The sequence below is a fragment of the Ursus arctos genome, chromosome X (genome assembly GCF_023065955.2).
Source record: "Ursus arctos isolate Adak ecotype North America chromosome X, UrsArc2.0, whole genome shotgun sequence".
NCBI classification, from domain to species: Eukaryota; Metazoa; Chordata; class Mammalia; order Carnivora; family Ursidae; genus Ursus; species Ursus arctos.
This window is the reverse complement of record NC_079873.1, coordinates 94,436,653-94,459,203: the sequence shown is the minus strand read 5'-3', so window position 1 is coordinate 94,459,203 and position 22,551 is coordinate 94,436,653. Positions and strand designations below refer to the sequence as shown.

Sequence of the window (22,551 nt, the reverse complement as noted above, 5' to 3'; positions counted from 1 at the left end):
CCAAAAAGATATAACAATTATAAATATTTATGCACCCAACATGGAAGCATACAAATATATAAAACTGTTAATAACAAATATAAAGGAACAAATTGGTAATAATAAAACAATAATAGGAGACTTTAACACCCCACTTACATCAATGGACAGATCATCTAAACAGAACATCTTAAACAGAACAAGGAAACAATGGCTTTGAGTGACACACTGGACCAGATGAATTTAATAGATATATTCAAAATATTCCATCCTAAAACGCAGAATATACATCCTTTTCAAGTGCACACAATTAACATTCTCCAGAATAGATCACATATAGGCCACAAAACAACTTCAACAAATTCAAGATCAAAATTATATCATGCACCTTTCTGACCACCATACTATGAAACTAGAAGTCAACCACAAGAAAAAAATCTGGAAAGCCCACAAATACATGGAGGTTAGATAACATGCTTCTGGGGAGCTTGGCTGGCTCAGTCGGAAGAGCATGTGACTTTTGATCTCAGCGTTGTGAGCCTGACTCCACACTGGGTGTGGAGATTACTAAAAATAAATAAATTAAATAAATAAATAAATAAATAAATAAAACGTAAAATAAATAAATAACATGCTACTAAACAATAAACAGGAAATAAAGGAAGAAAATTAAAAAGTACATGAAAACAAATGAAAATGAAAACACAATAGTCCAAAACCTTGAGGATACAGCAAAAGCAGTTTTAAGAGGGACATTTTTACCAATACAAACCTACATCAAGAAGCAAGAAAAAGGGCACCTGTGTGGCACAGTTGGTTAAGCATCCGACTCTTGATTTCGGCTCAAGTCATGATCTCAGGGTTGTGGGATCAAGCCCCACATTGGGCTCTGTGCACTCAGCGGGGAATCTGTTTGAGATTCTTTCCCTCTACCCCTCTGCCTGTTCATGTGCGCTCCCCCCCGTCTCAAATAAATACATAAATCTTTAAAAATACGTATTTTTTTAAGAAGCAAGAAAAATCTCAAATTAACACCCTAAACTTACACCTAAAGGAGCTAGAAAACAATATACAAAACCTGAAACCAGCAAAAATAAATGATACAGAAGTTAAAAAAAAATAAAAAATAAAGCAGATCAATGAAACCAGGAGCTGGTTCTTTTTTGTCTTTTCCCTTTTTTTAAAGATGTATTCATTTATTTGAGAGAGAGAGAATGACTAGGGGGAGGGGCAGAAGGAGAGAATCTTTAGGCAGACTCCCCACTGAGTGTGGAGTCTGATGCAGGGCTTGATCTCAAGACCCATGAAATCATGACCTGAGCCAAAACCAAGAGTCAGACGCTTGATTGACCAAGCAAAGCAGGCACCCCCAGGAGTTAGTTCTTGGGGAAAAAAGTCAATAAAACTGATAAACCTCTAGCCGGACTTATCAAGAAAAAAAGGGGCCCAAGTAAATAAAATCACAAAAGAGAAAGGAGAAATAACAACCAACCCCACAAAAACACAAAGGACCGTAAGAGAATATCATGAAAAACTATATGCCAACATATTGGACAACGTAGAAGAAATGGATAAATACCTGGAAACAAATAAACCACCAAAACTGAAACAGGAAGAAACAGAAAATAAGAACAGACCAATAACCAGCAAAGAAATTCAATCACTAATCCAAAAACTCCCAAAAAACAAAATTCCAGGACCAGACGTCTTCATATGCAAATTCTACCATTTAAAGAGTTGATACCTTAAAAAAAAAAAAGAGTTGATACCTATTCTTCTCAAATTATTCCAAAAAACACATGATGAAGGAAAACTTCCAAATTCCTTCTATGAGCCCAGCATTACCCTGATACCAAAACAAGATAAAGACACCACTAAAAAGAGAACTACAAGCCAATTCCTCTGATAAATATAGATACAAAAATTCTCAACAAAGTACTACCAAACCGAATCTAACAATACCTTAAAAAAATCATTCACTATGATAAAGTGGGATTTATTCCTGGGTTGCAAGGGCGGTTCAATATATGCAATTCAGTCAAGATGATACATCATATCAATAAGAAAAAGGGTATGAACCATATGCCCATTTAAAGAGACATAGAAAAAGCACTGGACAAAGTATCACATCCATTCATGATAAAAACCCTCAACAAAGTAGGTTTACTGGGAACATACCTTAACATAATAAAGACCATATATGAAAAACCCACCACTAACATCATCCCTAATAAGAAAAACTGAGAGTTTTTTTATCTAAGGTCAGGAGCAAAACATGCATGTCTACTCTCACCACTTTTATTCAATATAGTCCTAGTGACAGCAATCAGACAAGAATAATAAGTAAAAGGCATCCAAATCAGTAAGGAAGAAGTAAAACTTTCACTGTTTGCAGATGATGATACTATATAGAGAAAACCCAAAAGACTCTACCAAGAAACAGCTAGAAATGATAAACGAATTGAGAAAAGTCACAGGATACAAAATCAATGTACAGAAATCTGTTGCCTTTCTATACATCAATAATGAAGCAGCAGAAAGAGAAATAAAGAAAACAATCCCACTTACAATTGCAACAAAAATAAAAAGACACCTAGTAATAACCTAACCAAAGAGGTGAAAGACCTGTACTCTAAAAACTACACAACACTGATGAAGGAAATTCAAGACAACAAAGAAATGGAAAGACATTCCATGCTCATGGATTGGAAGAACAAATATTGTTAAAATGTCTACATTAGGGAGTGCCCGGCTGGCTCAGTTAGAACATGCGACCCTTGATCTCAGGACCACGAGTTAAAGCCCCAAGTTGGGCATAGAGCCTACTTAAAAAAGAAACTGTCTAGGGCACCTGGCTTGGTTAAGCGTCTGCCTTCAGCTCAAGTCATGATCGCAGGGTCCTGGGATCAAGCCCCACATCCGTCTCCCTGCTCAGCAAAGAGTCTGCTTCTCCCTCTCCTTCTGCCCCCCTCAACTCGTGCCCTCTCGTGCATGCTCTCTCTCTCTCAAATAAATAAATAAAATCCTTTTTTAAAGAATGTCTGTTAAGGAGGGCATGTGATATAATAAGCACTGGGTTATTATATAAGACTGATGAATCACTGAACTCTAACTTTGAAACTAATAACACATTATTTGTTAATTAATTGAATTTAAATTAAAAAATTAGAGTAAAAAAATGTCTGTACTACCCAAAGCAATCCACACATTTAATGCAATCCTTATCAAAATACCAACAGCATTTTTCACGTAACTAGAACAAACAATCCTAGAATTTGTATGGAACCACAAAAGACCCTGATAGCCAAAGCACTCTTAAAAAAGAAAACCAAAGGGGCATCTGGTTGCCTTAGTCAATAGAGCATGTGACTCTTGATCTCAGGGTTGTGAGTTCAAGCCTCATGGTGAGTATAGAGAATACTGAAAAAAATAAAATCTTGGGGCACCTGGGTGGCTCAGTCAGTTAAGTGCCTGACTCTTGATTTTGGCTCAGGTCATGATTTCAGGGTTGTGAGATTGAGCCCTGCATCAGGCTCCACGCTGGGCACGGAACCTGCTTAGGAGCCTCACTCTCCCTCCCCTCCCCTCTAAAAAAAAAAAGAAATAAAAGAAAAAGAAAAAGAAAAGCTAGAGGCATCACAATTCCAGATTTCAAATTATATTACAAAGCTGTAGTCATCAGGACACCCGGGTGGCTCAGTCAGTTAAGTGTCTGCTTTCAGCTCAGGTCCTGATCCCAGGATGCTGGGATCGAGTCCCACATCGGGCTCCTTGCTCAGCGGGGAGCCTGCTTCTCCCTCTGCCTGTTGCTCTCTCACTCTCTCTCTCACACAAATAAAAAATAAATAAAATCTTTTAAAAAAAAGAAAGAAAATCTATGGTACTAGCATAAAAACAGACATAAAATCAATGGAACAGAATAGAAAAGCCAGAAATAAACCCATACTTTTATGGTCAATTAATCTATGACAAAGTAGGCAAGAATATACAATGGGAAAAAGACAATCTCTTCACAAAATGGTGTTAGGAAAACTGGACAGCAACATGCAAAAGAACAAAACTGGACCACTGTCTTATACCATGCACAAAAATAAATTCAAATGTATTAAATACATAAATGTGAGACCTGAAACCGTAAAAATCCTGGAAGAGAACACAGACAGTAACTACTCTGATATTGGCCATAGCACCTTTTTTCTAGGTATGTCTCTTGAGGCAAGGGAAACAAAAGGAAAATTACTGGGACTGCATCAAAATAAAAAGGTTCTCCACAGCAAAGGAGACAATCAACAAAACTAAAAGAGAACCTACGGAATGGGAGAGGATATTCACAAATGATGTACCTGATAAAGGGCTAGTACCCAAAATATATAAAGAACTGATACAACTCAACACCCAAAAAACAAATAATCCAATTAAAAAATGGGCAGAAGACATGAACAGACATTTTCTTCCAAAGAAGACATACAGTCATCAGGCACATGAAAAGATGCTCAAAATCACTCACCATTAGGGAAATGCAAATCAAAAGTACAGTGAGATATTACCTCACACCTGTCAGAATGGCTAAAATCAACTACACAAGAAACAACAGGTGTTGGCAAGGATGTGGAGAAAAAGGAACCTTTGTGGACTATAGGTGGGAAAGCAAACTTGTGTAGCCACTGTGGAAAACAGTATGAAGGTTCCTCAAAAATTAAAAATAGAACTGCCCTACAACCCGGCAATCGCACTACTGGGTATTTACCCCAAAAATACAAAAACACTAATTCAAACGGATACATGCACCCCTATGTTTATAGCAGCATTATTTACAATAGCCAAATTATGGAAGCAACCCAACTGTCCATCGTTTGAAGAATAGATAAAGAAGATGTGGTATATATACACAATGCAATATTATTCAGCCATAAAAAGAATTAAATCTTGGATAAAGCTAGGGAGTATGACACTAAGCAAAATACGACAGTCAGAGAAAGACAACTACCATGTGATTTCAGTCATGTGAAATTTAAGAAACAAAACAAGTGAGCAAAGGGGAAAAAAGACAAATACAAACCAAGAAACAGACTCGTATGTAAATATAGAGAACAAACCGATGGCTACCAGAGGGGAGGTGGGGGGAGGGAGAATGGGTTAAACAGGTGATGGAGTTAAGGAATACACTTGTCATGATGAGCACTGGGTGATGTATGTAATTGTTGAATCACTACATTGTACATCTGAAATTAATATAACACTGTATGTTAACTAACTGGAATTAAAATAAAAACTTTAATGAAATAAAAAAGTAAAATAACCAGAGAAATATTTCACATTGAAACTCTCACAATAAGTTTAGTCAATTTAAATCATATAACAGAAACTTAAATAAACAAACATGGTAGATAAGACTAATAAAGTTAGAATAACTCAGCTGGAATTGAAAAGAGGACAAAAAAATTCTATTCCCAAAGTTATGACAGCCTTGAATTCTGATATTATGGCAATCATATCTGTGCTTGATATTATACAATGTACCATATGTGCTTATACCCCCTGAAACCTTATAAAAATGGCTTATGGGGGTGCCTGGGTGGCTCAGTTGGTTAAGTGTCTGCCTTCAGCTCGGGTCATGACCCCAGGGTCCCGAGATCCAGCCCTGCATCGGGCTCCCTGCTCGGCCAGGAGCCTGCTCCTTTTTCTTTTTTTTTTAATTTTTTTTATTATATTATGTTAGTCACCATACAGTACATCCCCGATTTCCGATGTAAAGTTCGAGGATTCATTAGTTGCGTATAACACCCAGTGCATCATGCAATACGTGCCCTCCTTACTACCCATCACCAGTCTATCCCATTCCCCCACCCCCCTCCCCTCTGAGGCCCCCAGTTTGTTTCTCATAGTCCATAGTCTCTCATGCTTCATTCCCCCTTCTGATCACCCCCTTTCTTTATCCCTTTCTTCCCCTACCGATCTTCCCAGTTCTTATGTTCCATAGATGAGAGAAATCATATGATAATTGACTTTCTCTGCTTATTTCACTTAGCATTATCTCCTCCAGTGCCGTCCATGTTGCAGCAAATGTTGAGAACTCGTTCTTTCTGATAGCTGAGTAATATTCCATTGTATATATGGACCACAGCTTCTTAATCCAGTCATCTGTTGAAGGGCATCTCGGTTCCTTCCCCGATTTCAGGAGCCTGCTTCTACATCTGCCTCTGCCACTCCTCCTGCTTGTGCTCTCTCGCACGCACTCTCTCTCTCTCTCAAAGAAATAAATAAAATCTTTTTTAAAAAATGGCTTATAGATGGAAATACAATTCTCAACAAAGTTTAACTTGAATGGGTTAAAAAGCTTAATTTGTTGTCATTTGGCAACTGGATATAGTAGCACATTAAGGAGGTCTTTATTATGCTTTTGCTACGAATATTAGGAATATGGTTGCTTAAACTGGTCATTAAACAATGGTGTAAAAGAATGTGCAGCAAAGGAAAAATGCTCCCCCAAAATGACTGCGTGTGATTAAGGTTGTAAGTGATGTAGAATCAGAGGGCGGATTGATATTTTTGTGAACTTAGCTTTGTACAGGGCATTAGGCCCTTAGGATTAATTAGTGTGTGAGTGATTTGAAATTACAAATTGGATTGTTGTGTATTGTTATGATGTATTTTCAAATCCATTTGTTTATGATAAAGAAGGTTTTTAGAAATAAAGTTATTTTGATATAAGAATGAAGTAATTTGTGTTAGGATATTGTCCCGTCATCTGTTCTCACTGTTAAGAACTCAACAGCTCAGCTGCCGGGGGGGCCCCACTGGGGGCATATCAGTAAAAACAGAATATAAGGAAGTAAGTATGGCAAGGGGACATTTTGACAGTCAATACTGCATTGCTGAGGACAATTTAAGTATTTGGTCTTAGATAGGCAACATTTTGCTGATCTAAAATAGCTCTCTGAAGACCTTGTGGCAATTAGCTCCTGGTTCCTGGTAAAAGTGAATCTTCTACAAGCAGTGGTGAAAGCTGTGCAGTAGCTTGAGATAAAAATCCTCTTGCCCATCACAATGGTGCCATCAATCCCTAGCAAAGCACTCTAGCAACAGGGGACCTTTACTTTTGTACTCGTGGGTGGGCCTCACCTTTCAGATGGCTAAGCAGTCTCTCCTGAGTACCAACTCCTTTAAAGGTACACCTCAATTAAGTTTGAACTTTATTCCTTTCACTTCTCCTTCCCTGGAACAATAGTGTGATTAAGCTATCATAAATTTAGAGTACGTTATTTTTTTACTGGCTTATGAAGAGACATTGTCCTGTGTGCTACTGGCCTGTAAAATTCTCACAGTGAACATCTTCTAAATAAATTATTAGCAAAGACAAACTCAGTCTTTGAATATTAAGTTGCTTTCCAAAACAAAGTATTACCAAAGTCCCTATACCCAAGGAACTAGTTCCACAAATATTTTTTCCTGCTAACCTAAATTTAGATAAAGAAAAGGACGCTTACCACTCTTGATTCCGTTATACCTTCAGGCGGAGACCCAGCAGATTAATGTTGTAAGAACTGATAACTTATGCCAACTTGTCAGAAGTCCCAGAACCTCACAGCTGCAGCAGCTCTGGGGAGAGCAATGTTCATCCAGTTAAAATTTGTCCTGCCATCCACAACAACTGTTCGGGAGTAAAAATTTCGTCCACCCTTCAAGATTCTTCTGGATGGTCTAAGGACTAAACTAACATGAGACAGATTAACAGAAGAAAATCAAAACTGTGTACCTACAAGGAATCCACATAAACTGAGTATCCAAACACAGTCAGGCAAAATGAAGTAAATATGTCATTCTGGACTAAGGAACACAGGCATGGGTTAGGAATTTCAAAGGAAAAGAGAGCAATTCACAGGAGGATGAAAAAGACTAAATGCTTATGAAAGAAATGCTTGCTGGGCCATACAGAAACAATGGGACATGACAGGACTTTAAACAAACAGGCCTTACTAGATTCCTCCCTAGCTATCATAATTAGTTCACATTATACTGTAATTACCTATGGTGACATTCCTGTCTTAGAGCAGGTCCTCTACCTAAATTCTTTTAGGCAGTTAAAAGAAAGGTCAAAGATTCTTCCTGTGCTTTATATTTCATAGAAATAATCAGACTAGGGGCGCCTGAGTGGCTTAATCAGTTAAGCATCTGCCTTCACCTCAGGTCATGATCCCAGAGTCCTGGGATCAAGCCCCGCATTGGGCTCCCTGTTCAGTGGGGAGCCTGCATCTCCCTCTGCCTCTGCCGCTCCCTCTGCTTGTGCAGTGAATGCTCTCTCTCTGTCAAATAAATAAAATCTTTAAAAAAATAATCATACTATAATAATTCACATGCTAAAGACACATTTTTGGGGTGGCAAATTTTTAATCCTTTCATTTATAAGATCAAACAAATAGAAATATATAGCCCAACTAATATCAAAAAGGCAAGAAACAACAAGTGTAAGGATGTGGAGAAAAGGAAACTCTCATGTTTTGTTCATGGAAATGTAAACTGATGCAACCACTGTGAAAAGCAGTATGGAGATCCCTTGAAAAATTAAAAATACAAATACCATATGATCCAATAATTCCACTAGTGGGTATTCACCCAAAGAAAACAAAAATACTAACTAGAAAAGATATATGTACCCCTATGTGTATTGCAGCATTATTTATAATAGCCAAGATATGGAAACAACTCAACTGCCCATCCATATATAAATGGATAAAGAAGATGTGGTATATATATGGAACAGTACTCAGCCATGAGAAAGAATGAAGTCTTGACATTTGCAATGACATGGATGGACCTAGAGGGTATCATTACGTTAGGTGAAATAAGTCACATAGAAAGATGAATACCATGTGATTTCATTATATGTGGAATATAAAAAAACAAATGAACAAATGAAAGGAATAAACTATTAAATACAGAGAACAAACTGGTGGTTGCCAGAGGGAAAGGTGGGGGATAGTCAAAATACATGAAGGGGATTAAAAATTACCAACTTCCAGTTATAAAATAAATCAGTCACAGAGATGAAAAGTACAGCATAGGGAACACAGTCAATCATACTGTAATAACGTATGGTGACAAATGGTGATGACACTTATCAAAGTGAGCACTGAATAATGTAGAGAATTGTCAAATCACTATGTGGTACTCCTGAAACTAATATAACATTGTATGTCAACTATACTTCCATAACAAATTTTTAAAAAGAAAAAAAATTAAATACATGACCTGAGTTAAATCTGAATTACAGATTAAAAAGAAACATATTTTTGGATAAGTATAGTAAGGGCAGAAAGCTTTTCCCTTCTTCCCTTCTAGGTTTTTCAGCTGCTCTAATAATTAAATTACATAACACAGATGAACAGAAGAAAAACAAATAAGAAAGCTCTTCCTTTGTCTGCTGGGCCCCAAGTCTTCAGCTCCAAATGATCCACATGCAAAAGTGACACAGTCTGAGGTGGATTATTCTCCCCCTCAACAAAAAAGCTTACCTTTAAAAAGACTTGCAGTGCAGGAAAGAACTGAATATTTTATAAAAAGACTACAAAAATTGCAGCCAGCCAAGCTGAGGGCCAGCCCGACCCCCCAGCCCAAATGCAAACGCAGCAATGTGGCTCAGCCACAACAAGAAGGTGCACGAAGCCCACACCAGGGACAGCTCTGGAGTACAGTGATTTTGGTGACCAGGAGAGATTGCACTAAAGGGCATCACCAGATGCCCTCCACTTAAGGCCACTACTTTCAAGAGCCGGAGACACACAGAGCTGACTTATTTAATACACAGAAAGAGACACAAAGAGTAAGACAAAATGAGTGGACAGAAGAATATGTTCTGAAAGAAAGAATATGAAAAAAATCACAGAAAAAGACCTAAGTGAAACAAAGATAAGCAATCCACCTGACGAAGAGTTCAAAGTGATGGTCATAAAGACACTCACTGGGCTTGAGAGAACAATGGATGAACTCAGAGAGAAATATAACAAAGAGATAAAAAATATATAAAAGAACCAATCAGGGCTGAAGAAAGCAATAACTGAAGTGAAAAATATACTATAGAGGGCATAAGCAGCAAATGAGAGGATGCAGAAGAATGGATCAGCAAGCTGGAAGACTGGGTAACAGAAAGCAACCATGTGGAGCAGCAGAAAGGAAGCAATTTTTGAGAACAGGTTGGGGCACCTGGGTGGCTCAGTCAGTTAGGCGTCTGCCTTTGGCTCAGGTTGTGATCCCAGGGTCCTGGGATCGTGCCCCACATCAGGCTCCCTGCTCAGCCAGGAGCCTGCTTCTTCCTCTCCCTCTGCTGCTCCCCCTGCTTGTGCTCTCCTGCTCTCTCTCTCTCTGTCAAAAAAATAAATAAAATATTTTTTAAAAATGAGAATAGGTTAAGGTACCTTTGTGACAACATCAAGGATAATAACATTTGCATAATGGGGGTCCCAGAAGGGGAAAAGAAGGAAAGGCAGAAAACTAATTTGAAGAAATAATACCTGAAAGCTTCCTTAATCTGGGGAAGAAAAGAGACATCAAGGTTCAAGAAGCACAGACAGCCCCAAACAAGATGAACTCAAGGTGGTCCACACCAAGAAACACAATTATTAAAATGTCAAAAATTAAAGATAATGAGAGAATCTCAAAGCAGCAAGAGAAAAGCAGTTATGCAAGGGAAAAACAGTAAGGCTACCAGCTAATTCTTCAGCAAAAACTGCAGGCCAAAAGAGAATGGCATGATATATTTAAAGTGCTGAAAGGAAAAAATCTACAACCAAAAATACTCTACTAGCAAAGTTATTCAGGATTAAAGGAGAAAGAAAGAGTCTCACAGACAACTATACAAGAAATGTTAAATGGACATATTTAAGGAGAAAACACAAGGCCATAACTAGAAGTAAGAAAATTTTGAAAGGAAAAATTTCACTGGTAAAAGCAAACACACAATAAAGATACGAGTTCCATCATTTATTTAGGTAGTATGAAGGCTAAAAAAACAAAAGTAGTAAAATCAATTATATCTAAAAACTTAGTCAAGGAATACACAAAATAAAAACGTAAAATATGACATCATTTACATAAAACATGCAAGGGGGAGTACAACTGCAGTGCTTTTGGACTGTGTTCAAACTTAAGTGACTACCATCTTAATATACATTGCTACATACATGGAAAGTTATAAATGAACATCATGGTAATCACAAACCAAAAACCTGTAATAGATACACAGTAAGTAAAGGAACCTGAGCATAATACAAAGAAAGTCATTAAGCATCAAGGGAACAGAGCAAGAACAGAAAGAAAAGATAACTATAAAAACAATGAGCAAGACAGCATACATATCAATCAATCACTCTAAATGTGAATGAAGTAAATGCTCCAATCAAAAGACATATGGTAAAAAAAAAGACAGGGTGACTGAATTGATTAAAAAAAAAATGACCCATCTATATGCGGCCTACAAGAGACTCACTGTAGACCTCAAGACACACACAGGCTGAAAGTGAAGGGATAGAAAAAGATATTCTATGCAAATAGAAGCAAAAAACAAACAACAACAAAAAAAAACCCTGGGTAGCAATGATTATATCAGACAAATCAGATGTTAAAATAAAGTCTGTAGCTCAACATTACTAAATATCAAGGAAATGCAAATCAAAACCAGGAGGAGTTATCACCTCACACCTGTTAGAATGGCTGACAACAAAAACAAAAGAAACGACAAGTTTTGGTGAGGTTGTGGAGATAAAGGAACCCCTGTGCACTGTTGATGGGAATGCAAACTGCTACAGCCACTGTAGGAAACAGTAGGAAGGTTCGTCAAAAATTAAAAATAGAATTACCATATGCTCCAGTAATTCCACTACTGGGTATTTACCCAAAGAATATAAAAATACTAATTTGAAAGGATATGCACACTCCTTTGTTTATTACAGCAATATTCACAATAGTCAAATTACGGAAGCAGCCCAAGTGTCCATTAATGGATGAATGGATTAAGAAGAAGTGGTGTCTAGGGGCGCCTGGGTGGCACAGCGGTTAAGCATCTGCCTTCGGCTCAGGGCGTGATCCCAGCGTCATGGGATCGAGCCCCACATCAGGCTCCTCTGCTATGAGCCTGCTTCTTCCTCTCCCACTCCCCCTGCTTGCATTCCCTCTCTCGCTGGCTGTCTCTATCTCTGTTGAATAAATAAATAAAATCTTTAAAAAAAAAAAACAAAAAACAAAAGAAGAAAGTGGTATCTAGGTGCCTGGCTGGCTCAGTGGGTAGAGCATGTGACTCGTGATCTCCAGCACATGAGTTCAAGCCCCACACTGGGTGTAGAGATGGCTTAAAAACATATATATAAATACATATAAAATATATATATACATAAAAGAAGTGGTGTATGTATATAATATTACTTAGCCATGAAAAAGAATGAAATCTTGCCATTTTGCGACAATATGGATGGATCTAATGCTAAATGAACTAAATCATTAAGAGGAAGACAAATACCATATGATTTTATTCATATGTGGAATTTAAGAAACAAAACAAATGAACAATGAAAAACAGAGATAATCCAAAAAAAAAGACTCTTACCTATAGAGACAAACTGATGGTTACCAGAGGGGGAGGTGGGTGGGGGGGATGGGTGAAACAGGGGAAGGGGATTAAGAGTACACTTACCATGAAGAGCACTGAGTAATGTATAGAATTGTTGGATCGCTATATTATACACCTTAAACTATACTGGAATTTAAATAAATAAATAAATAAATAAATAAATAAATAAATAAAACAAAGACTGTACTAAGCGAGAAAGGCATTACATAATATAAAGGCATAAATCCAACAGAAAGATGTAACATTTGTAAATATCTATACACCTAATATAGGAGCACCTAATTATATAAAGCAAACATTAAGAGACATAAAGGGAGAAATAGACAGCCAACAATAATAGAACTCTTTAACACCCCACTTACATCAATGGATAGATCATGGAGACAGAAAATTGACAATGAAACAGTGACTTTCAATGACACATAAGGCAAGATGGACTTGACTTAACAGAGATATACAGAATAATCCATTCAAAAACAGCAGAATTCACATACTTTTCAAGTGTACATGGAATATTCTCCAGGACAGATCTCGTGTTAGGCCACAATTTCAATAAATTTTAGGAGACTGAAATCAAAGCAAGCATCTTTTCTGCCCACAACATTATGAAACTACAAATCAGTACCAAAAAAAATTACCAGAAAAACAAAAAAACACGTGGAAGCTAAACAACATGCTACTAAACTACAAATAGGTCAAAGAAGAAATCAAAGAGGAAATCTAAAAAATAATTGGAGACAAATGAAACTGAAAACATGACATTTGAAAATCTATGGGCTGGAGCAAAGTGGTTCTAAGAGGAAGATTATGGCAATACAGGCCTACCTCAAGAAACAAAAAAATCTCAGTCTAACCTTACACCTAAAGGAGCTTGTAAAAGAAGAGAAAATGAAGCCCAAATTTAGCAGAATGAATGAAATAATAAAGAGTGGAAATAAATGAAATAGAGACCAAAAACACGATATTAAATAGATCAAGGAAATTAGGAACTGATGCTTTGAAAAGATTAACAAAATTGATAAACTTTTAGCCAGTCTCATCAAGAAAAAAAGGAGGGCTCAAATACATAAAATCAGAAATGAAAAAGGGGCGCCTGGGTGGCTCAGTCGTTAAGCGTCTGCCTTTGGCTCAGGGCGTGATCCCAGGGTCCTGGGATTGAGCCCTGCATCGGGCTCCCTACTCCACTGGGAGCCTGCTTCTTCCTCTCCCACTCCCCCTGCTTGTGTTCCCTCTCCTGCTGGCTGTCTCTCTGTCAAATAAATAAATAAAATCTTAAAAAAAAAAGAAATGAAAAAGAAGTTACAACTAATACCACAGAAATACAAAAGATTATGAGACTACTATGAAAAATTATTTGTCAATAAATTAGACAAATTAGGGGAAAATACGAAAATTCCTAAAGATAGACAATATTCTGAGAATCAACCAGAAAGAAACAGAAAATCTCAACATACCAATTAGTATAATGGAATTGAATCAGTAGTCAAAAAACTCACAACAAGGGGCATCTGGGTGGCTCAGTCAGTTAATATCACTCAGGGTCCTGGGATCCGGCCCCATGTCAAGCTCCCTGCTCAGCACGGAGTCTGCTTCTCCCTCTCCCTCTGCTCCTCCCCCCAGCTTGTTCTCTCTCTCTCTCAAATAAATAGAATCTTAAAAAAAAAAAAAAAAAACCTCCCAACAAACATAAATCCAGAACCAGGGGCACCCGGCTGGTTCAGTCAGTACAGCACATGACTCTGGGGGTAGTGAGTTCAAGCCCCATGTTGGGTGTGGAGCCTAATTCAAATAATAAGTAAATAAATAATTGGTTAATATTATATCTTTAAAAAAAGGTACTCAATGGAATATAAATACCACAATAATTAGAAACCTACAATCACCCATTAAAAAATATACAAACTATCCTCCAAAAATGTTGTACCAACAGTATAGGAAAATGTTCTTTCTCCAATACGCTGACATGGAATATTATTAATTTTCAAAAATTTTGCCAATCTGACAGGTGATCTGTGTTTCTTTGCATTTGCCTGATGAATAATGAAGCTACACATAGTTTCAAATGTTTATTGGCTATTTTTGCTTCTTTGGTGTAGTATCTATTCATATATTTTGCCCCTCTTCTATTAGGTTGTCTTTTTCCTATCAATATGTAGGATTCTTTATATATTAGGAATGTAAATCTTTTTTATTATATAGGTTGCAAATATCTGCGTAGTGATTTGTTTTAAATTTTTATTTATGAAGGCAACACTTTATTTTTTTCAGGATTTATTGATTTATTTATTTAAGTAATCTCTACACCCAATGTGGGGCTTGAACTAACGATCTGATATCAAGAGTTGCACACTCCTCCAACTGAGCTAATCAGGCACCCTGAAGGCAACACTTTAAATTCTACCAAACATTCAAAGAAGAATTAATACCTATCCTTCTTGAATACAGAAGAGGAAAAAATGCTTCTGAATTGATTTTACAAGGCTAGCATTACCCTGATATCAAAGCAGACAAAGACACTACAATAAAAGAAAATTACAAGTCAATAACCCTGATGAACATACATGCAAAAATCCTCAATAAAATATTTGCAAAATTAGTTCAATAGTACATTAAGAGGACCATTCACCATGATCCAGTGATATTTATTCCAGGGATGCAAGGATGATTCAGTATCTCCAGATCAATCCTTGAGATACACCACATTAAGAAATGAAATATAAAAATCGTATAATCATCTCAACAGATGCAGAAAAAAAATTTCACAAAATTGAGCATCTATTCATGAGAAGCACTCTCAACAAAGTAGATATAGAAGGAACATACCTTAAAAAAATAAAGACCATACATGACAAACAACAAACATCATACTCAATGTTAAAAAGCTGAGAGGTTTTCTTCTAAGATTAGGAAGGCAAGGGTTCTTTTATTTCAATACAATACTGGAAGGACTAACCACAGAAAGCAGACAAGAAGAATACATAAATGGCATCCAAATTGGTAAGGAAGAAGTAAAACTATCACTATTTGCAGATGACATAATACTATACACTATGTAGTATACTATATATAAAAAACCCTAAAGACCACCAAAAAATACTAGAATTAATAAATTCAGTAAACATGTAAGATATAAAATCAATATACAGAAATCTGTTGTGTTTCGACACAATAACGACAAAATATCAGGAAAAAAATTAGGAAAACAATCCCATTTACAATTGCACCGGAAAAAATTGCTTAGGAATAAATTTAACCAAGTTGAAAGACTGTAATCTGAAAACAATAAAACACTGATAAAAAAACTGAACACAGGGGCGCCTGGGTGGCTCAGTCGTTAAGCATCTGCCTTTGGCTCAGGGCGTGATCCCAGGGTCCTGGGATTGAGCCCCACATCAGGCTCCTCCACTGGGAGCATGCTTCTTCCTCTCCCACTACCCCTGCTTGTGTTCCCTCTCTCGCTGGCTGTCTCTCTCTCTCTGTCAAATAAATAAATAAAATCTTTAAAAAAAACCTGAACACAATATAAATAAATGGTAAGATATACCCTCCACATTGATTAGAAGAATTAATATTGTTAAAATGTCCATACTAACCAAACCAATCTACAAATTCAATGCAATGCTTATCAAAATACCAATAATATTTTTCACAGATTTAGAACAAATGATCCTAAAATTTGTATGGAACTATGAAAGACCCCGAATAGACAAAGCAATCCTGAGAAAGAAGAACAAAGGTGGAAATACCACAATTCCAGATTTCAAATTATATTACAATGTTATACAAATCGTCACATTTGTCCAAAAAACACATATAGATGGTCAATATACATTAAAAGATGCTTAACATCACTAGTTACCAGGGAAATGGAAATCAAAACAACATGAGATATCACCTCACATGAGTGAGAATGACTAAAATATAAGTCAAGAAATAACAACTGTTGGTGAGGATGTAGAGAAAAGGAAACCTGTGTGCACTGTTTGTGGAAATGTAAATTGGTGTAACCACTGTGGAAAACACTATAAAAGTTCCTCAAAAAATTAAAAATAGAAAATACCATATGATCCAGTAATTCCATTACTGGGTATATACCCAAAGAATGCAAAAACACTAATTCAAGAAGATATATGTGCCCCTATGTTTATTGCAGGATTATATACAAAGCCCAGACATTGAAGAAACCTGAGTCCATTGATAAAACAAAAAAGATGTGAAATACACATGCAATGGAATATTACTCAGCCATAAAAAAGAATGAAATCTTCCCATTCACAAAACCACAGATGGACCTAGAGAGTATTATGCCGCATAAGATAAATCAAATGGAGAGGACAAATAACAAATGATTTCACCTGTATGTGGATTCTAAAAAAAACAAAACAAATTCATAAACAAACAAAAAACCGAAACAAACTCATAAACAGAGAACAAACTGGTGGCTGCCAGAGGAAAGGGGGTAAGGGATGGAATAGGCAAAATAGGTGAAGGGAATTAAGAGTAATAAACTACCACTTATCAAATAAATGTCACAGGGGTGCCTGGGTGGCTCAGTGGGTTAAGTGCCAGACTCTTGGGTTTCAGTTCAAGTCATGATCTCATGGGTTGTGAGATCGAGCACTGAACCCCACAATAGGCTCTGCCCTCCGCAGGGAGTCTGCTTAAAGATTCTCTCCCTCTGCCCTTCCTCCCACTCACTCTCACTTTCCAATACATAAATCTTCAAAAAATAAAATAAAATAAATGTAACAGAGATGAAAGGTATAACAGAAAATATAGTCAATAATATTATAATGTTGTATGGTGACAGAAGGTAACTACATGTATGATGAAAATCGCAAAATGCATTATATAGAGAATTCTCCAATCACTAAGTTGTATACCTAAAACTAGTAATATTGTATGTCAACTATTTCAAATTAAGCAAAACGTAAAAAAATAATTGTTAATGAAAAAAGAAATTGAAGGTGAAACAAATAAATAGAAAGATATATATACTATGGGGGCGCCTGGGTGGTGTAGTCGTTAAGCGTCTGCCTTCGGCTCAGGGCGTGATCCCAGCGTTATGGGATCGAGCCCCACATCAGGCTCTTCTGCTATGAGCCTGCTTCTTCCTCTCCCACTCCCCCTGCTTGTGTTCCCTCTCTCGCTGGCTGTCTCTCTCTGTCGAATAAATAAATAAAATCTTTAAAAAAAAAAGATATATATACTATGATTATAGATTGGAAGAATGAATATTGTTAAAATGTCTATAATACACAAAGCAACCCACAGGTTTAATACCAACCCTAAGAAAATACTTACGGTGGGGTGTTTTTTTTGTTTTTCTGTTAAGCTTTATTTTAATTCCACTATAGTTAACAAACAGTGTTATATTAATTTCATGTACACAATATAGTAACTAAACAACTCCATACATCACCCAGCGCTCATCAAGACAAGTGCACTCCTTAATCCCCATCACCTATTTCACCCATCCCTCCACCCACCTACCCTCTGGTAACCATCAGTTTGTTCTTTATATTTAAGAGTCTATTTCTTGGTTTGTCTCTCTCTCTTTTTTTTCCTTTGCTCGTTTGTTTTGCTTCTTTAATTTCACATATGAGTATGTAGCATTATACGCCCTAGCTCCATCCATGTCATTGCAAATGGATTCACAGAATTAGAACAAATAAACCTAAAATTTCCTTGGAACCACAAAAGAACCAGAATAGCCAAAGCAACCTTAAGAACAAATCTGGAGGTATCACAATACCAAATTTCAAACTATACTACAAAGCAATAGTAATCAAAGCAGAATGGTACTACAGGCACAAACACAGATACATAGATCAATAGAACATAACAGCCCAGGGGCGCCTAGGTGCCTCAGTTGGTTAAGTGGCTGCCTTTGGCTCAGGTTGTGATCTCAGAGTCCTGGGATCTAGTCATACTTCAGGCTCCATGCTCAGCGGGGAGTCTGCTTCTCCCTCTCCCTCTGCCCCTCTCCTCTGTTCAAGCTCTCTCACACGTGCACTTGGGTGCTCTCGCTCTCTCAAGTAAATAAATAAAATCTTTAAAAAATAGAACATAACAGCTCAGAAATATAACCAAGCTTACATGGTCAATTAATCTATGACAAAGGAGACAAGAATGTACAGTAGAGAAAAAAACCAGTCTCTTCAATAAATGGTGCTGGAAAAATTAACAGCCACATGCAAAAGAATGAAACTGGATCATTTTCTTGCACAATACATGGAAATAAACTGAAAATAAATAAAAGACCAAAATGTAAGGGGCGCCTGTGTGCTTCAGATGGTTAAGCATCTGACTCTTGATGTCAGCTCAGGTCTTCATCTCAGTGTCAGGAGTTCAAGCCCCATGTTCGGCTCTAGCCTGGACATGGAGCCTACTTAATAAATAAAATAAAATAAAATAAAATAAAATAGACCAAAATGTAAGATCTGAAACCATAAAACTCCTAAAAGAAAACACAGAGAATTTACAGACATCAGCCATAACAGTATTTTTCTGGTTAGGTCTCCTCAGGCACAGGGGAAAAAAAGCAAAAATAATTAAATGGGACTACACCAAACTGAAAAGCTTTTGCACAGCAATAGAAATCACCAAAAAACCAAAAAGGCAACCTCAAGAATAGAGAAAAATATTTGCAAGTCATATATCTGATAAGGGGATAATATTCAAAATTTATAATCAACCCATACAACTCAACACCAAAACAAAAATTGAATCAAAACAGGGCAGAGTACCTAAACAGACATTTTTCTTTGAAAAAAAAAATTACATATGGCCAATGGACACATAAAAAGATGCTCAACATCACTAAATATCAGGGAAATGCAAATCAAAACCACGATATTATCTGACACCAGTCAGGATGCCCAGGGTGGAAAAGAGAAAAAAAACAAACGTTGCACATGATATGTAGAAAAGGGAACCCTTCTGCAATGTTGGTGGGAACGTAAATTGATACAGCTGCTATGAGAAACACTATGGACTTTCCTCAAAAAACTAAACATACACGTATCATACAATACAATAATTCTACTTCTGGGTATTTACCCAAACAAAAACAAAAACATGAACATTAAAAAATATATTCACCCTAATGTTGATTCCAGCATTATCTACAATAGGAAAGATATGGAATCAATTGAGGCATCCATCCATGGATGACTGGATATAAAAGATGTGGTAGATATGCACAACAGAATATTTACTCAGCCATACTAAAGAATGATTACCATTAGTGGTAACCTGGATGGAACCAGACGGTATTAATGCTACCCGAAATCTACCCGAAATCTCAGACAGAGAAACACAAACACCACACGAATTCGCTAAAAAGTGGAATCTAAAAAACAAATCAACAAAATAAACACAATCAAAAATGGAGAGAAAAAACGAGGTTCCCGAAGGGAGGGGTGGGGGATGGGCAAAATAGCTGAAGGGAATTAAGAGGTGCGAAATTGCAGTCAGAAAATAAATATGTCTCCACAATGAAAACTATGGCATACAGAATATAAACAATGATGTAATATTAACTTTCTATGGTGACAGAGGGTTAACTACACTTCCAAGGTGAGCAATTCCAAATATACATAATTGTCGAATCACTACGCCGCACATTTGAAATTACGATAATATTTTAGGTAAACTACATTTCTATTAAAATTTTTTAAGTAAAAAACAAAAAATATACCCACGAAAATCAAAATAAAATAATAACTTTAATAAAAAAAGAATAAAACAATAAAAATACACTGTAAAATAAAATATACTATAATAAAAAAGAATAAAGGAAAAATACAATATATAAAGAAAATAAAAACCAAAATAAACAGTAAAATAAAATATAAAATGAAATAACATTTTAAAAAACACCCAGTTTCCCTCTAGCGTCTGCCACTATTAAATTACACAAATAAAAGAAATAGGACGTTGTCAAACAACATACATACCACAAGTAGTTTCAAAAATTGCTATTTACACCAAGGATCCTGGAATCCGACGCGAAGATGGTGCCCAGACAGCTCCAGAGAACACACCTTGAGAGGGAGATGTAGGACGGGGCCCAGAGCCCACGGCTAAGGGCTGAGGCCACCCAGGTCTCTGCAGGGAGGAAGGGGGCGAGTCACAGCTGTGGCTACGCAGAAAGCCCGCAGCTTCGCAGGGCTAGGGGGGAGCTTCGAAGAAACGCTACGCTTCCCCCACCCCGAGGCAACACCCCGGAACCACGGCTGCCGCAGGAGGGGGCCACCCGACCGTGGATCCGGGAGATCTAGGACGCCTCGCTCACAGAAGCCACTGCGCCGCCACAACCTAAACCTGGGGGACCGGGGGAGACATTTTGGGTGCACCGGCAAAACTCGTCCCCAGGGCTGGGGTCGTCCTGGCAACAAGAAGGGTGCTGTGTGCCAGTGTAAATAACCCGATCGGGCAACAGGTACACGGCCTCGGTTCCGCAGGAGCCCCTCTCCCTCCCCGAGTCCCAGAGGACAAAAACCCACGTCCTTTCTCCGCCGCGGACTTGGAACGACTGCACGCACGGACCACCGGCCCCGGGCACGATCTCGCCGAAAGGTGCCGGGCGGCTGGAGCTGACGACCGAGCGATGCTGGGCCCTCGGCCTCTGGGGAGGGACGAAAGGGAGGACACAGAGCCCAGCGCTGGCCTCGAAGGGGGGGCCCCCTCTCGAGGTACCTTTGCGGACGAGGACCCTCCCGCCGGAATGCGGTCTGCGCGTCTCCTCCACCCAAAGGGCCGGCATCGGACACACCTGGGCGAGCACCAGCAGCACGCGCGGCTGCCGCTTCTCCGGGAGCCCCGTGAGTAGCCCCTTGCAAGTGTCCCTTCCAGTGCCCGGGTGGGCCTCAGCTCCTCGCCGCGACTGGGACTCAGCCCCGCCTGGAAGCACACTGTTCTCTCCCTAGAGGCTGACGCCACCCCGTCTAGCACGGCGGCGCGGTCCCGCTGGGGCACGGGGCGGGGCGGGGAAAGATGGGGTGCTGCAGGACAGGGTGGCTCCTCGTAAGCCGGCTGCGTGGGCACTTGGGGAACTTCGGAGATGGCCGTGGCCTCCTGATGGGGGCTCAGGGACGCGGCTGCACGAAAGCAGGCTTCCTTGCCTTCCAGGAGGAGCGGCACCGTCCATCACGTGCACTCACCCCGTACCACAAGCAAAACAAATACACAGAGAATGAATTCAAAACGTTATTGAAAAGACAACAAGTGCCCCCAAAGAGAGGGTCCGTGAATTTGCCCTTCTCTCGAGTACATTTCGCGGGCATTTCGGGAACTGCTCTTAACCCTGAGCGACACAGAACGGGAATGCGCTCAAAAGCACCGTGGGAAAAAACCGCCGCCGAGGCCATTGTGTGGGCAAAGGGCTCACAAGAGAGCCACCGACGGTAGGAGACCGGGAGCGAGCACAGGAGGGCAGCCGCACGGAGGGAAAGTGGAGGAAGCCAGGGCAGGGGAGGCAAGAAGACAACAGGAAAGAGAGGCATGGGCTGCTGACGTAGCCCCAGCGGCGGTGGCTCCTGAAGAACCTATACGCACTCCGGCTCCGGAATGAGGACGGCATGGCAGGGTCCACCCAAGTTAATGACGACGGGAGGGACCAGGGCCACCGGGGGCGTGTTTCTGAACCTCAGTGCCCTCTGGCGTCTCCTCCACTTGGCCCTCCTCTTCTTAAACCTTCAATCAGAGAGCAAAAAAGGACATTTTAGTACATTGAGCATTGAATGTCATACAGGACAAAACACAGCAGGCTACTCTCTATGCCCTTCAGGTTGGAAACTGCATCAGGGAAGCTAGTGCCTTCTTGCTAAAACAGCTTAGGGAAGTTACCGCCACGGGCCTCCCTGCAGCTCACCCCGAGACAGCACCCACGATGTGCCAGGCTCTGTCCCGGCTCCATGCTTGGACTCTGTGCTCCCAACTGCCATATT

The 22,551-nt window shown here is 38.8% G+C and overlaps 1 long non-coding RNA gene across 1 annotated transcript in view; it reads right to left on the bottom strand.

Annotated features, from left to right (window-relative positions):
* LOC113270905 (uncharacterized) overlaps nucleotides 1–21,116 on the bottom strand; it is a 62,643-nt gene extending 41,527 nt beyond the window's left edge. The window contains exon 1 of the long non-coding RNA XR_003322011.4: nucleotides 20,560–21,116. This is a non-coding gene — a long non-coding RNA (uncharacterized LOC113270905). The remainder of the gene's footprint in view (nucleotides 1–20,559) is intronic.
* Nucleotides 21,117–22,551: the final 1,435 nt, after the last annotated feature.